This window comes from Bos mutus, chromosome 3 (genome assembly GCF_027580195.1).
Source record: "Bos mutus isolate GX-2022 chromosome 3, NWIPB_WYAK_1.1, whole genome shotgun sequence".
In the NCBI taxonomy this organism is placed as follows: domain Eukaryota; kingdom Metazoa; phylum Chordata; class Mammalia; order Artiodactyla; family Bovidae; genus Bos; species Bos mutus.
Window position 1 is genome coordinate 98,517,397 of NC_091619.1, and position 14,286 is coordinate 98,531,682.

The following is a 14,286-nucleotide window of genomic DNA, read 5'->3' on the forward strand; positions in this document are numbered from 1 at the left end:
TCTGGAGTTATTTCTCGACTGATCTCCTGTAGCATATTGGGCATCTACTGACCTGGGGAGTTCCTCTTTCAGTATCCTATCATTTTGCCTTTTCATACTGTCCATGGGGTTCTCAAGGCAAGAATACTGAAGTGGTTTGCCATTCCCTTCTCCAGTGGACCACATTGTGTCAGACCTCTCCACCATGACCTGTCCATCTTTGGTGGCCCCACATGGCATGGCTTAGTTTAATTGAGTTAGACAAGGCTGTGGTCCGTGTGATCGGATTGGCTAGTTTTCTGTGATTAAGGTTTCAGTGTGTCTGCCCTCTGATGCCCTCTTTCAACACCGACTGTCTTACTTGGGTTTCTCTTACCTTGGACGTGGGGTATCTCTCCACGGCTGCTCCAGCAAAGCGCAGCTGCTGCTCCTTACCTTGGACGAGGGGTATCTCCTCACAGCCACCCCTCCTGACCTTGAACATGGAGTAGCTCCTCTCAGCCCTCCTGTGCCCGTGCAGCCTCTGGTCCATGGATGTGGGGTTGCTCCTCTCGGAGCAAGTTGGGTAAACAAGTCTGGAATTTAGAGGAGAGGTTCAGGATGATTTTATCACTTAATAGTTAGGGGACCTTAGGTAAGTTATGTAACCTCTATAACCTCAGTTTTCTCACCTGTGAAGTAGAAAAGAATAATAGTACTACTGTACCAGGTTGGTGGTGCTGCTAAAAATTCAGCCTCTATGCAGTGGTGCTGAATCAAATCTTGGAGACAGTTTTGGGAAGAGGAATAGCTTTATTTCTTTGCCAGGTAAAGAGGGACACAGGAGGCTCATGCTCTGGAAAAACCTGTGTGTCCCAATCCAGGGAGAATTGGTGAGTTTTATAGCAACGGTTCAAGGGCAGGGTTGCTGATAAGGATCAAGGTGTGTGCAGGGCTTGTACTTCTTTTATCTGGCCTTAGGTGGTCTTCTCTTTGTCTTCTTGAGGTTAATCAAACTATGTTCTCCTCTGGAATGAAGAATGCTAACATCTTCCACTTGGTGGAAATTTTAGTTCTGTAGAAGGGCTCAAAGATACTATGTTTTATCTCTTGAGGTGGAAGCAGGACCCTGCCCCAAAACTACTCTTTGTTTCTCTCTCTTTTCTGGTTTAAAATAATTTTTTATTGCCCAGGATATTTTTTTATTGTGTCTTCTTTTGTTTATTTTCTTTTTTAATATCTATAAATTCAAACTTGCCTTTGTCTTGAAAAACAACAAAGCTTTTATATCACTTGCTAACCTGGTCTCATTTAAAAAGAAAGATGGAAATTATCTTGCAAGAGTAAAATTTGTGTCACAAATGATACAAGTCTAAGTCTAGTGGAACTAAAAGGAAACCACAGCATTGTTGACAAAATCATAATTTGCTAGTAGCATTTGCAGAAAAAAAGCCCTTGCAAATTTCTAAACAACAGTAAACTTTGTTAAGAAATTCCTAAGTGTTTTTTAGGTCAAAAAGAGAATGAGATTAGTAAAACTCTATGCCTTGAGTTTGAATAAAATAGTGGATTTGAGAATTACTAGAACTACTTGGATATATAAAAACAGGGTATAGGTTGGGTCATGCTCACAATGGTCTCAAGTTCAAATAAACTACTGACAATACAAGTCACACGCTTTCCCAGGGGCTCTTTTCCTTCAGTAGGTACTGGCAGTAATCGTGATTAGTCGTTTTCCAATGTAGGTGCCTAGCTCCAAAGCCAGAACATGGCAAAGGAAGAGAGATGGAATGAATACCTTAAGAAATTGTGCGGAGAAAAAATCTCCCCTTTTTTCATGGCTCCACTTTTCCTCATGCTTAAGGAAATGGACTATTTAGGGTGCCAGAGTGGGACTCCTCAGGTGAAATGTTTTCAGGTCTGCTAGACCAGCTGGACACCCAGTCTGCAATTTTCGTCAGTGCACCCACATCTTTCTCTTCTGCAATTTCTTCTGACTGAGAGCTATGGTCCCTGCTGCTGTTTCCTATCAAACATGATCTCCCCCTCTTCTGGTGGGAAAGGGCTGTTGCAGTGAGAACTGTCTCTTGAACTACTCTGAATTCATGTTGTGCATCCAGAAGAATCTTTTCCATGTCTCCATTGTGGATAGAGGATGAGGAGGGTACCTGTTCTAGCCCCCTATTTTCCCCATTGTTATAATCATTGCCATTGCTGCTATTCCTGGGGCGCTGTGCCCAGGAACTGTTGAGGCTGGCTGGCAGAGGCAGAGACTGTTCACCTTCCACACAGTTGTTATTGTTGTCGGGGGGCGGGGGCTGTTGGGGCAGCTGGAAGAGCTGCAGCCCCAGAAGGATTGGTAGCAACACTATCCTTTGTTTCCTGACTGCTCCTCCCTTGTCTCAGCATCCCCTCCCTTCCCAGATTAGCAACTGTTTGAAAGGCTTGTGTGCCCAGGGTCCTGCTTGCTTTTATGGAGATGATTAAATGAAATAATGTCCACAAACAACTTATCGCAATGCAAGGCACTAAATCTTAACTATTATTTTTTATTATTGTTGCTGTTATAATCATCTGAAGCATTATATATTGAGGCTCTATAGCATAACCTTTAGAGTTAAGGATTCAAACAACAATAAATAGATAACTTGTTAAGCAAAAAAAAAAAAAAAAAAAGAGTTAAGGATCTACTTCTGACTGCCACTTAATCGGTCTTCATGTCTGTAAAATGGAGAGAGTAATAGTACCTACTACATAATATCTTCATAAAGATTAAATGAGGTAAATCCTGTATTTAGAACAGTGTCTGACACATAAGTGCTCAGTAAATGTTATCTACTATTATCATTATTTGTCCGTGAGCTCCTTAAAGAAGGATTTATTTATATTTATTTCTATGGCCCCTCAGTTCAGTTCAGTCGCTCAGTCGTGTCCAACTCTTTGCGACCCCATGAATCGCAGCACGCCAGGCCTCCCTGTCCATCACCAACTCCTGGAGTTCACTCAAACTTACGTCGATCGAGTCAGTGATGCCATCCAGCCATCTCATCCTCTGTCGTCCCCTTCTCCTGCCCCCAATCCCTCCCACCATCAGAGTCTTTTCCAATGAGTCAACTCTTTGCATGAGGTGGCCAAAGTACTGGAGTTTCAGCTTTAGCATCAGTCCTTCCAATGATCACCCAGAACTGATCTCCTTTAGGATGGACTGGTTGTATCTCCTTGCAGTCCAAGGGACTCTCAAGAGTCTTCTCCAACACCACAGTTCAAAAGCATCAGTTCTTCGGCGATCAGCTTTCTTCACAGTCCAACTCTAACATCCATACCTGACCACTGGAAAAACCATAGCTTTCACTAGACGGACCTTACTTGATCCTTATTGCCTGGCACTGTGCTTATATATATGTGACAGGCAGTGAAAAAAAATTAAGTGTTCTGTTTATCCATGGAGAGTACAAGTATTTGCACATAGTATTTCTTGGGTTGAATTGGGGAAGAAATAAATCATTGGGAGAGTGTTGTTTCAAAAGTATGTTCACATAAATTGAAGTTTGTGTTTGTATTTTGCGATTTTGGCATGAGTTTATGAGTAATTGTAGGCTAAAGGATAAATTTGGGAAGGAGGAAGAAGCTTTTTCAGTGCTTAGGGAGACAATCTATATACTTGGGTTTGTGGATTTTAGTTCTCTTCTGAACTTCCTGGGTTTACAAACAAAAAGCACGCTGGGGACGTTTTTAAGTCACTGCCCATATATTTATTAATAGCTCTGCCTTTGTCAGGAGACTTGGTATTTTGCTGCTTGTATGACTGTTTTGAGCAATGTGGTTTAAAATTTTCTCTGAAATAAAGTACAGAATGAATTTATTCTTAGTCTCATTTTATTTTTCAGTTGTTATTCAAGATAGAGGATATTTTTCTCTCAGAAATCTAGGATGTTTTTATATTTATTAAACTGGTATAATATTTATAAGCAAGCAGATCTCATTTTAACTTTTTAGATATTTGTATTGTTTTACTAATAAAAAGTAAAATTTGAACATGAACTTGATTCATCCTTATGTTATTATATGTAGTGCTATTGATATAACCTAGTGATGGCTGAGGCATGTTTATTCTGCCTTTAGCAATCTTAAAATTGGACTATAAAAGCTATGGGCAGAAAAGAGAAAACCAGACTGAACCAGCTCTGCTCATTGTCATCTGATGTGAGCTCTGGTGGTTAATGTCAGTTCAGCTGAGTTTTCCTTATGAGTTTTCATATCTAGGACCCAGTACAACCAGTTTTCCGTGATGTAATACCTCTAAAACACGTTTGAACTCCAGCAAACCTTAATTACCCAAGGATATTACTCCTTTTTTTATGGGTCTGGATTCATAGCTCTTTTGGGACTTTAAGATTTGAGCTGTTTCTGCCTCTTCTCCTTTTTGGTTATTGGTAATTTTTTCTAGTCCAAGAGAGAGTGTTGGTATCTTTGCTTTATTTGGGAGTAAAATGCAAAGCAGTTCCTTTTAGTGCCACACATTACAGCTTAGTGGAATCTGGTGGAGTATGTTCCAGGGCCTTGCCTTCCAAAATTATGTGAGGAAATAAGATAAAAATATATTCAAACTTCTGGAAAAACTTTTTTTTTTTTTTTTTAAGAAAAGTAAACCAATCTAAGTAAGTTTCAAATGCAGACATTTTAGAAAGCATATTATTATAAAAATCATGCCCACATTCTAATATTTTGCTATAGGTTTATTTCAGGCCTCTTAATTGTTTTTACCAAACTTTGGAGTCAGACATTTTTCCGGAAAGACCAGTACAGGTCAGAAAAACTTTTATAATAAGAGTCCTGTTTTTACTGCTCAAAGTTGGCAGTAGAAGGGCTTGTAAAGCAAACTAGTCAGATTTTCATTGGTTTGCAGATAGATAGTTCTTTTTTATGAATCAAAAATAAAATTATTCTTGATCTACTGGCCTTTTTCATACATACCGATTATCACAGAACAAAACATAGGCTTTTGAGCCAAATGGATCCATTTTCCAGTACCTTCTCTAGTCTTTGTCAAGTCACTTAAATACCCTGAATCTTATTTTCCTAGATGATAAAATAGGGGTAATTTCATATCAGGTAGTATCTATAAAACACCTAGCACAGTTTCCAGGTATGTTGCAGGTGAGCAGCACAGAGTAATTTTCTTGACAGCTTTGATGCAGTGGCTACATTTCTCTTCCTAGGTCCTGTTATGCGGAATTGAAGAAGTCCCACTCAAAATAGTAGTGTCAGTGTTTTGTTTTGTTCTGTTTTTTAGAAGGAGGATAGATGTGTTTTAGACTGTTACCATACCTCTCCCTTATTCTTCTATTTAGGTAATAAACTTTTGAGAAGGGATAACATTTAAACTTTAGTGTTTAACTCTGAGCTTTATACATGACTATGAGTTCAATAAATATTTGACCTACTAGATGTAAATGCCACCAAAGAAAATAACGTTATTATTTTCCTTATGCTTCTTTACAAAGAGTCAAAACCCAAAATCTATCTTAGATCTGTGAACGTTATAACATAAAATAGTGACCCTTAGATTTTTTTGATTGTTAGTTTTCTAGGACCGCTATAGCAAATTGCCACAAACCTAATGGCTTAAAATAACAGAAAATTATTATCTTACAGATCTTACTGGGCTAAATTCAAGGAGGGTTGTATTCCTTTCTGAAGGCTCTAGGGGAGAATCTATTTTCTTACTTTTTTCAACTTCTAGCGACTGTTTTGCATTCCTTGGCTTGTAGTCCCCTTCCATCGTCAAAGCCTGCAGTGACCCGTTGAGTCTTTTTCATATTGTAGCCCTCTGATATTGACTCTTATGCCTCCCTCTTTCCACCTTTGAGGACGTTTTGTGGTTACAGTGCACCCACTTTGCTAATCCAGGATAATCTCCCTAATTTAAAGTCAACTGATTAGCAGCCTTAATTCCATCTGCAGTTTTTAAAGTTTATTCTACTTGCCATCCAACATAGTCACAGGTTCTAGGGATTAGGACATGAACATCTTTGGATATCTTCTGTCTCCCATAGAATCCCATTAGGAAAACATTTTTGAGCCCATCCCAGGTGCTACTATCAACCCATATTAAATATTAGTAAACATTTCTCTTTTTTGTATAAAAAAAGTAAAATTTTCAATTTTCTTCCCATACTTCCATGAATAATCTCTTTCATACGCTAGTTTTAATAGAGTCTTGAAAGTTTCTGCTTTGCAATAAGAATTTTAACTTAACTGGACTCTAAATATTTACTGAACACTAATTATTCCAGAAAAACATCTATTTATGCTTTATTGACTATGCCAAAGCCTTTGATTGTGTGGATCATAATAAACTGTGGAAAATTCTGAAAGAGATGGGAATACCAGACCACCTCACCTGCCTCTTGAGAAACATATATGCAGGTCAGGAAGCAACAGTTAGAACTGGACATGGAACAACAGACTGGTTCCAAATAGGAAAAGGAGTACGTCAAGGCTGTATATTGTCACCCTGCTTCTTTAACTTATATGCAGAGTACATCATGAGAAACGCTGGGCTGGAAGAAGCACAAGCTAGAATCAGGATTGCTGGGGAAAATATCAATAACCTCAGATATGCAGATGACACCATCCTTATGGCAGAAAGTGAAGAGGAACTAAAGAGCCTCTTGATGAAAGTGAAAGTGGAGAGAGAAAAAGTTGGCTTACAGCTCAACATTCAGAAAACTAAGATCATGGCATCTGGTCCCATCACTTCATGGGAATAGATGGGGAAACAATGGAGACACTGTTAGACTTTATTTTTCTGGGCTCCGAAATCACTGCAGATTATGACTGCAGCCATGAAATTAAAAGACGCTTACTCCTTGGAAGGGAAGTTATGACCAACCAAGACAGCATATTAAAAAGCGGAGACATTACTTTGCCAACAGAGGTCCATCTAGTCAAGGCTATGGTTTTTCCAGTGGTCATGTATGGATATGAGAGTTGGACTGTGAAGAAAGCTGAGCGCCAAAGAATTGGTGCTTTTGAATTGTGGTGTTGGAGAAGACTCTTGAGAGTCCCATGGACTGCAAGGAGATCCAACCAATCCATTCTAAAGGAGATCAGTCCTGGGTGTTCTTTGGAAGGACTGATGCTGAAGCTGAAACTCCAGTACTTTGGCCACCTCATGCCAAGAGTTGACTCATTGAAAAGACCCTGATGGTGGGAGGGATTGGGGGCAGGAGGAGAAGGGGACGACAGAGGATGAAATGGCTGGATGGCATCACCGACTTGATGGACATGGGTTTGGGTGAACTCTGGGAGTTGGTGATGGACAGGGAGGCCTGGCGTGCTGCAATTCATGGGGTCGCAAAGAGTCGGACATGACTGAGTGACTGAACTGAACTGAATTATGAATAACGCAGTGTTTTGGGTATATATAGAGAAACAAAACTAAGATGTATTTAGTCCAGGTGGGCTAACTTAAAATCTTATTGGCTTATAAGCTGTTTCTTAACTCATATTCTAATCCAATGCATGTTGAGTGGAGCTTGAAGGGGGGCTCCTTTTAACCTAGGACAGGGCCTCAGATTCCTCTATTGGATCCTGCGCATCTGCTGGCAGATGAAGGAAGGAAATATGGAGGATGATGTTGAGGTTTTTAATGGGACAGGCCTGAAAATGATATAATCACTTCTATCCCTGTACCACCGGCCAGAACTCAGTGTTACAATCTTAACCAGTTGGGAAATGTAGCCTACTTCAAGAGGAAAAGGGAAGTTAACAAGTAACCATCTCTTCTATACTCTTCCATCTCTGCCCTCAAGAGTCCTCTAATTGAGTGAAAAGGTGGACATAACTAAAACATGTAGTAGGCAAGCCTGGTTAGTGTTACGGTAGAAGTTTAAATGGAGTAATTTGAGTGTATAGGGAAGAGAAAGATTAATTTTGATGAGAAAGATGGACTTATTCCAGCAACAAAATGGAAGTGGAAGTGGGAGAATTCAGGACATATTTAGGAGAAGCTGGTTATGTAACTACAGTAAAACATCGAGAATGCAGATGGATGTAATACAGAGAGGTTTGGGTCAGATCATTAAGACTGTTGAATAACATGCTAAGGAGTTTGGACTTATATCAGAAGCTCTGAGCTGCCACAACAATTTTTTTGAGTAGCCAATAGCTTCTTAAGTGAACAGGTTGTGTCTTACTCATTTTTATAGCCTCTTTATAACTATACGGAGAGGTATTATAACATCATGGTTAAGAGCACAGACTTTGGGAATTCCCTGGTGGTCCAGGGGTTAGGACTCTATGCCTGCACTTCAAGGGGCCCTGGATTCGATCCCTGGAAGGGGGAACTAAGATCCCCCAAGCCACACGGCACGCACCACTCCCCCACCCCCACCCCCACCCCCGCCCGGGCCAAAAAAAAAAACACAGACTTTGGAACCCACTGTTTAGATTTGACTCCTGACTCTGCCACTTGTTAGCTGTGTGACTTTGGACAAGTTACTTAATTTCTCTGAGCCTCAGTTTCTTCATCAATGTATTCAGGTTAATAAAAGTATTACTTCTTTGGGTTATTATGAGGATTAAATGAATATAACATAAAGTGCTTAGAACAATGGTAAGCACTCTTTGAGTTAGTTCTTACAATTGTTATGATCATTACTGGTGCCTGGCACATAGCTGGCACTCAGTACTATTTGAGTGTTCAGAGTTGTGTTTTAAATTATCCAGCAAGTGTTTATATACTATCGTATGCCACTCAAGAGAATGCTTTAAGAAGCTTATGGTCTCCTAAGGGAAATATAAGGCATATTATAAAACAGTTAAAGGTAGAAAATTATGATGATGTAGCAGTGTGGTGTAGATGGAGTGCCTTGGTAATTCAGAAGCATGCTAGTTCAGAAATACTTCTACTTAGAGCCAGATTTGTTTTGGGGAAAGGAAATGAGCTATGGGGCAGAATATAACTCCGTGGAAATGAAGGGTGGGGCATTCTAAACATTGGAAACAGTCTGAGGAAAAAAGTTAAGTTATGGAAAAGTGTGGTTATGATACTTTATGGGGAATGGTAAATCATTCTACAAGAAAGACAGGAAAGTTAAGTCTCTGGTCAAACTCTAGTTTACCAGTAGCATCAGAGTTGGGAGTTTCCTGTTATAGTTTCAGTAACTTTATTTTTATTACACACTACAAAATACAATGCATGCTACACAATATGCAGCATAATCTACTAGCAGGGATAGAAGAGCATGACTGAGTTGTTCTTCATCAACCAGGAAAACGTTTCCTTAATCAATGTTCTCCAAACCCTTTGACACATAGGAACGGTTTACTCCAGAGACGCGCCTATCTCTTTCCATCAAATACCACTGATATGGATAATGGGCAACCCTTTTTTCCTTGCCCCCATTACTGAACCTGTGGATGCGCTCGGTGGCCATTCCTGGGATGAACAAGCACACGCCCATAATGGCGATCCCGGGAAGAACCTCAAACCACATCGTGACGCCGTTCCAAAGGCCAAACACCTTCAGTAACTTGAGAGTAGTGATCAGCTAGCTGTCTTTGGTCTAGACGGAACCCTGCTACTCAATACATGCTCCATAGACCAGGCAGCATTAGGATCACCTGGGAGCTTTTTAGAAATTCAAAATTTCAGTTCCCCCCCTGACTTATAGAATCAAAGTCTGCAGTTTACATAGCTTCTGGGTGATCTGTTTCCATATTAAAATTTAGGAAGCGCTGGTCTAAAAGACAATGCAAATGTGTGTGTAATATGAAATAAAAAATAACAAATTTGAGTAATCTGTCACTCACTCTCAAGCATATCCATTAAGAAAATGCCCCCTTTCTGAGCTAAATAATTTAAGCTTGCATGATTTGGGGTGGTGGAGGTGGAGAATAAGAATCATTCATACTGTAATTTTTTTTTAAGATCCTGTCTCTTACCAAGAAAGATTTTCAGCTTTGGCCACATTTTAGATTTTGATTAAAGTAGCAATAAAAATTTCAGTGAAAACTTACTGTTGATATATTAAATGCCTTTTTAGGCGTAAATCACTTCCCTAAAGGATGAGTAATATTTCCCTTTTAAAAGTATATGCTTTTTATAGCAACTCGAATGATTAGCTCTGCTCAAGCTCTTCCAATAGAAAGCTAATTCCTGTCTCAGCTTGCCAGCTCTTTAACACCATTTTCGATGTGGTGGTGGTGGTGGTGGAAAGGAAATGAGGTTGAGAAGGTCTAGCAGAAAAGTTTCACGTAGAAGTAGAATTGTGCAACACCACTACGATGTGGTGATGTGAGCAGGGGGTGGGGAAAACTGTCACGTGAAGCCAGTGCCTGCCTGAACGTGTCCTCTGTGACATCTCTGTGGGTGGTGCGGTAACAGTGATGGTGGGTCTGAGGGCATGGGAAGCAAGGGTAGATCACACTCAAACCAAGTACTTTCAGTTTCTAGACGACCCTTTTAACTTTAGAATGTAGCCATTGTATTGCCTCCCTTCTATACAAATATTTGATGAAATAAAATAAATACCTCTTGGTTTGAGTTTACGTTGTGAAAGTAATTTGGTGATTATTGCCTTTTCATTCAAGAAATACTTGTTTAGCATCTTATGTGCAAAGCATTGTGTGTATATAGAAATAAATTAGATGAGTTCTGTACTCTTAAAAGCCTTCCTTATATTCCAATCTGGAGAAGTCAGAAAGGTTAAAAAGAATAGCTAACATTCTCTAGTGCATATTATGTTCTAAGAGCTCAAGTTATTTTAATCATCACAATAACCATATAGATTGGATAATACCAACATTTCCATTTTGCATGTGGAAAAAACCTGAAATACGGAGAGGTCGTCAGTAAGCAGAGCCAGGATTCAAATCCAAGCAGTCAGACTCCAGACCTTGGACCTCTTGACTTATGCTAATGAGCAGTCTTGCAAAGAAGGATGTTAGCACTGCTGGGAGCCAGGAAGAAAGAGAAAGAGTACTAATGTTAACTGAAGGCATCCTAAAGATCATTGCAGAGAAAATGAAATTTTAGCTGATCCTAGAAGGATAATTTTCAGTAAGTAAATGAAGTCTTCCAGCTCAGGGAGGAGCTTGAAGTTAAGTTTCCAGGTCATAAAAATCATTCATTCCCTTCAACAAATCTTTACTGAGATCTTGCTTACTGTGTGTAAGATACTATACTAGGTACTAGAAATGCAGAGACAAATAAAACTCTGAATCTTCCCCAGTAAGGAAAGTTACAAAAAGAGTTATGTGGGCAGAAGGCAGGTTATAATGAGTTTAGGAACAAAGGAAGGTTAAAGATAGGTAGATGTATGTAAAGTGAAAGTGTTAGTCACTCAGTCGTGTCCGCATGGACTGTAGCCATGAAGATCTCCAGGGGAGCTTCCCAACGCAGGGATTGAACCCAGGTCTCCTGCATTGCAGGCAGATTCTTTACCAGCTGAGCCACCAGGGAAGCCCAAGAATATAGGAGTGGGTAGCCTATCCCTTCTCCAGCGGGTCTTCCTGACCCAGGAATCAAACCAGGGTCTCTTGCGTTGCAGGCAAATTCTTTACCAGCTGAGCCGCCAGGGAAGCCAGATAGTGTAAAAATATGTATGTAAAGTGAAACTGTTAAGTCACCCAGTTGTGTCCGACTTGACTCTTTGCGACCCCATGGACTGTCACCCGCCAGGCTTTTCTGTCCATGGAATTCTCCAGGCAAGAATACTGGAGTGGGTTGCCATTTTCTCCTCCAGGGGATCTTCCCAACCCAGGGATTGAACCCCTGTCTCCTGCATTGCAGGCGGATTCTTTACTGTCTTAACCACTAGGGAAACCCTATAGTGTATGTAACCTACTCTTAAAGGTTGGGTACAAATGCAAAGAATGACTTAGGATCATATTTTAGGAAGGGGCTTTGTTTTTATTGTTGTTTTGGTCGCTCAGTCCTGTCCGACTCTTTTGCAACCCCATGGACTGTAGCCCACCAGGCTCCTCTGTCCATGAGATTTTCTGGGCAAGAATACTGGAGTGCCATTAGAAATTTATTTCCTCCTCCAGGAGATCTTCCTGACCCAAGGATCGAACCCACATCTCCACATCTCCTGCATTGCAGGCAGATTCTTTACTGTTGAACCACTAGAGAGGGGGCAAGGGAAGCATTTTTTAAGATGAGTAAATTTAAATATATTTGTAGGATAGAAGCAGAGGAAAGGGAGAAATGGGTGAAGAATAAGGCTCATGGGAAAGTGTGAGCTTCCAAAGATAAGCTGGAACATATCGTGGAAAGTTTCAAATGCTGTGGTAAGGAATTTTGACTTTATTCTATAGGCAGAAGGGAGCCATTGAAGGTTTATAAAGAAGGAAATTACATAGTTCAGGTTTTGAAAAGGTAACTCTAATAGTCATATAAGAGATGGTACAATTTAGAATTGTTAATAATAATAAAAAACATTTAATCTTTATTTGATCATAGGCTAGATATTGTACCTGAAATATCCCATTTTATCCTCCTAACAGTCTTTTAAGGTAGTATGAGCAAACTCTTTTGGTAAAGGATGAGATAGTAAATGTTTCAGTATTCGCAAGCCATACAGTCTCTGTCACAACTATTTAAATCTGTTGTTGTAGCACAAAAGCAGCCCCAGAAAATACCATGTTGCTGCTGCTGCTGCTTATGTTCCAATAAAATTTTATAAAAACAAGTAGTAGGCCTTAGTTATTAACCCCTGCTAGTGCTCTTTATAGTTTAGAAAGCTGTAGTGAAGCTTTTGTATATTACTTATTGTAATATTATAAAAATTTTTTTGTAATAAAAGCTTATTATATATTGTAATAAAAGAATATTGTGTATTATTTACCTCTTTTTGCTATGGTGGGATAATGAGAATAGAATCATCCTTGGGCAGAAATACCATGTAATCTCAGGGAAGCATCCTTCCTGTAAGAGGTTCACTAGATACAGCTATTTATGGCACAACAATTTAACTACGTTCTGCAAAACATCCATTTAACTTTTTATTATAATTGCTTTCCAATAGAATGACCCCTGGAATGAAACTGCTTCGAGAGCAGGGACTTTGTTTTATTCACTGTTCTGTCCCTAATGTCTTACACATAGTGGCCACTCAACAAATAGTTGTTAAATAAAGGAATAAAATACTGACTCTTGTAATTCTGGTGACTGAGGAACTGTACAAACACTTAAAGAACACTGACCTTTTTTAAAGATACCTCTACAGTAAAGAAGATGTGGTATATACACACAATGAAATATTACTCAGCCATAAAAGGAATGAAATAATGCCATTTTCAGTAACATGAATGGACCTAGATATTATCATACTAAGTGAAGTAAGTCAGACAAAAGTAAATATCAAATGATATCACTTATATGTGGACTCTTAAAAAATACAAAATTAACTTATCTATAAAATAGAAATGGACTCACAGACATAGAAAACCAACTTACGGTTACCAAAAGGGAAAGTGGGAGATAAATTAGGAGTTTGGAATTAACAGGTACACACTGCTATACACAAAATAGGTAATCACCAGGAGCCACTGTATAGTACCGGGAACTATGTTCAGTATCTTGTCATAACCTATAATGGAAGAGAATCTGAAAAAGGATATATATATACATACATATGTATGTATACATATATGACACTGAATAGAAATAGACCCTCAGACATAGAAAACAATCTTATTGTTACCAAAAGAGAAAAGGGGAGAGGGATTAATTAGGATTTTGGGTTTAACATATACATGCTGAAAGTGAAGTCGCTCAGTCGTGTCCGACTCTTTGCGACCCTGTGGACTGTAGCCCACCAGGCTCCTCCGTCCATGGGATTCTCCAGGCAAGAATACTGGAGTGGGTTGCCATTTCCTTCTCCAGGGGATGGCTCCTCCGTCCATGGGATTCTCCAGGCAAGAATACTGGAGTGGGTTGCCATTTCCTTCTCCAGGGGATCTTCCCGATCCAGGGATCGAACCCAGGTCTCCTGTATCGCAGGCAGACGCTTTAACCTCTGAGCCACCATGAATCCTTAATATACACGCTGCTGCTGCTAAGTCACTTCAGTTGTGTCCGACTCTGTGCGACCCCGTAGACGGCAGCCCACCAGGCTCCCCCGTCCCTGGGATTCTCCAGGCAAGAATATTGGAGTGGGATGCCATTTCTTTCTCCAATGCATGAAAGTGAAAAGTGAAAGTGAAGTCGCTTAGTTGTATCCGACTCTTAGCGACCCCATGGACTGCAGCCTACCAGGCTCCTCCGCCCATGGGACTTTCCAGGCAAGAGTACTGGAGTGGGTTGCCATTGCCTTC

The 14,286-nt window shown here is 39.9% G+C and overlaps 1 protein-coding gene and 2 pseudogenes across 6 annotated transcripts in view; 1 reads left to right on the forward strand and 2 right to left on the reverse strand.

Moving 5' to 3' along the window:
- Positions 1-14,286, forward strand: part of TESK2 (testis associated actin remodelling kinase 2) — a 137,700-nt gene that overhangs the window by 81,684 nt on the left and 41,730 nt on the right. The gene's annotated exons all lie outside the window — the stretch shown is intronic.
- LOC102286374 (BCL2/adenovirus E1B 19 kDa protein-interacting protein 3-like pseudogene) lies at positions 1,658-5,740 on the reverse strand (annotated as a pseudogene).
- On the reverse strand, positions 9,131-9,499 carry LOC102277006 (NADH dehydrogenase [ubiquinone] 1 alpha subcomplex subunit 1 pseudogene; annotated as a pseudogene).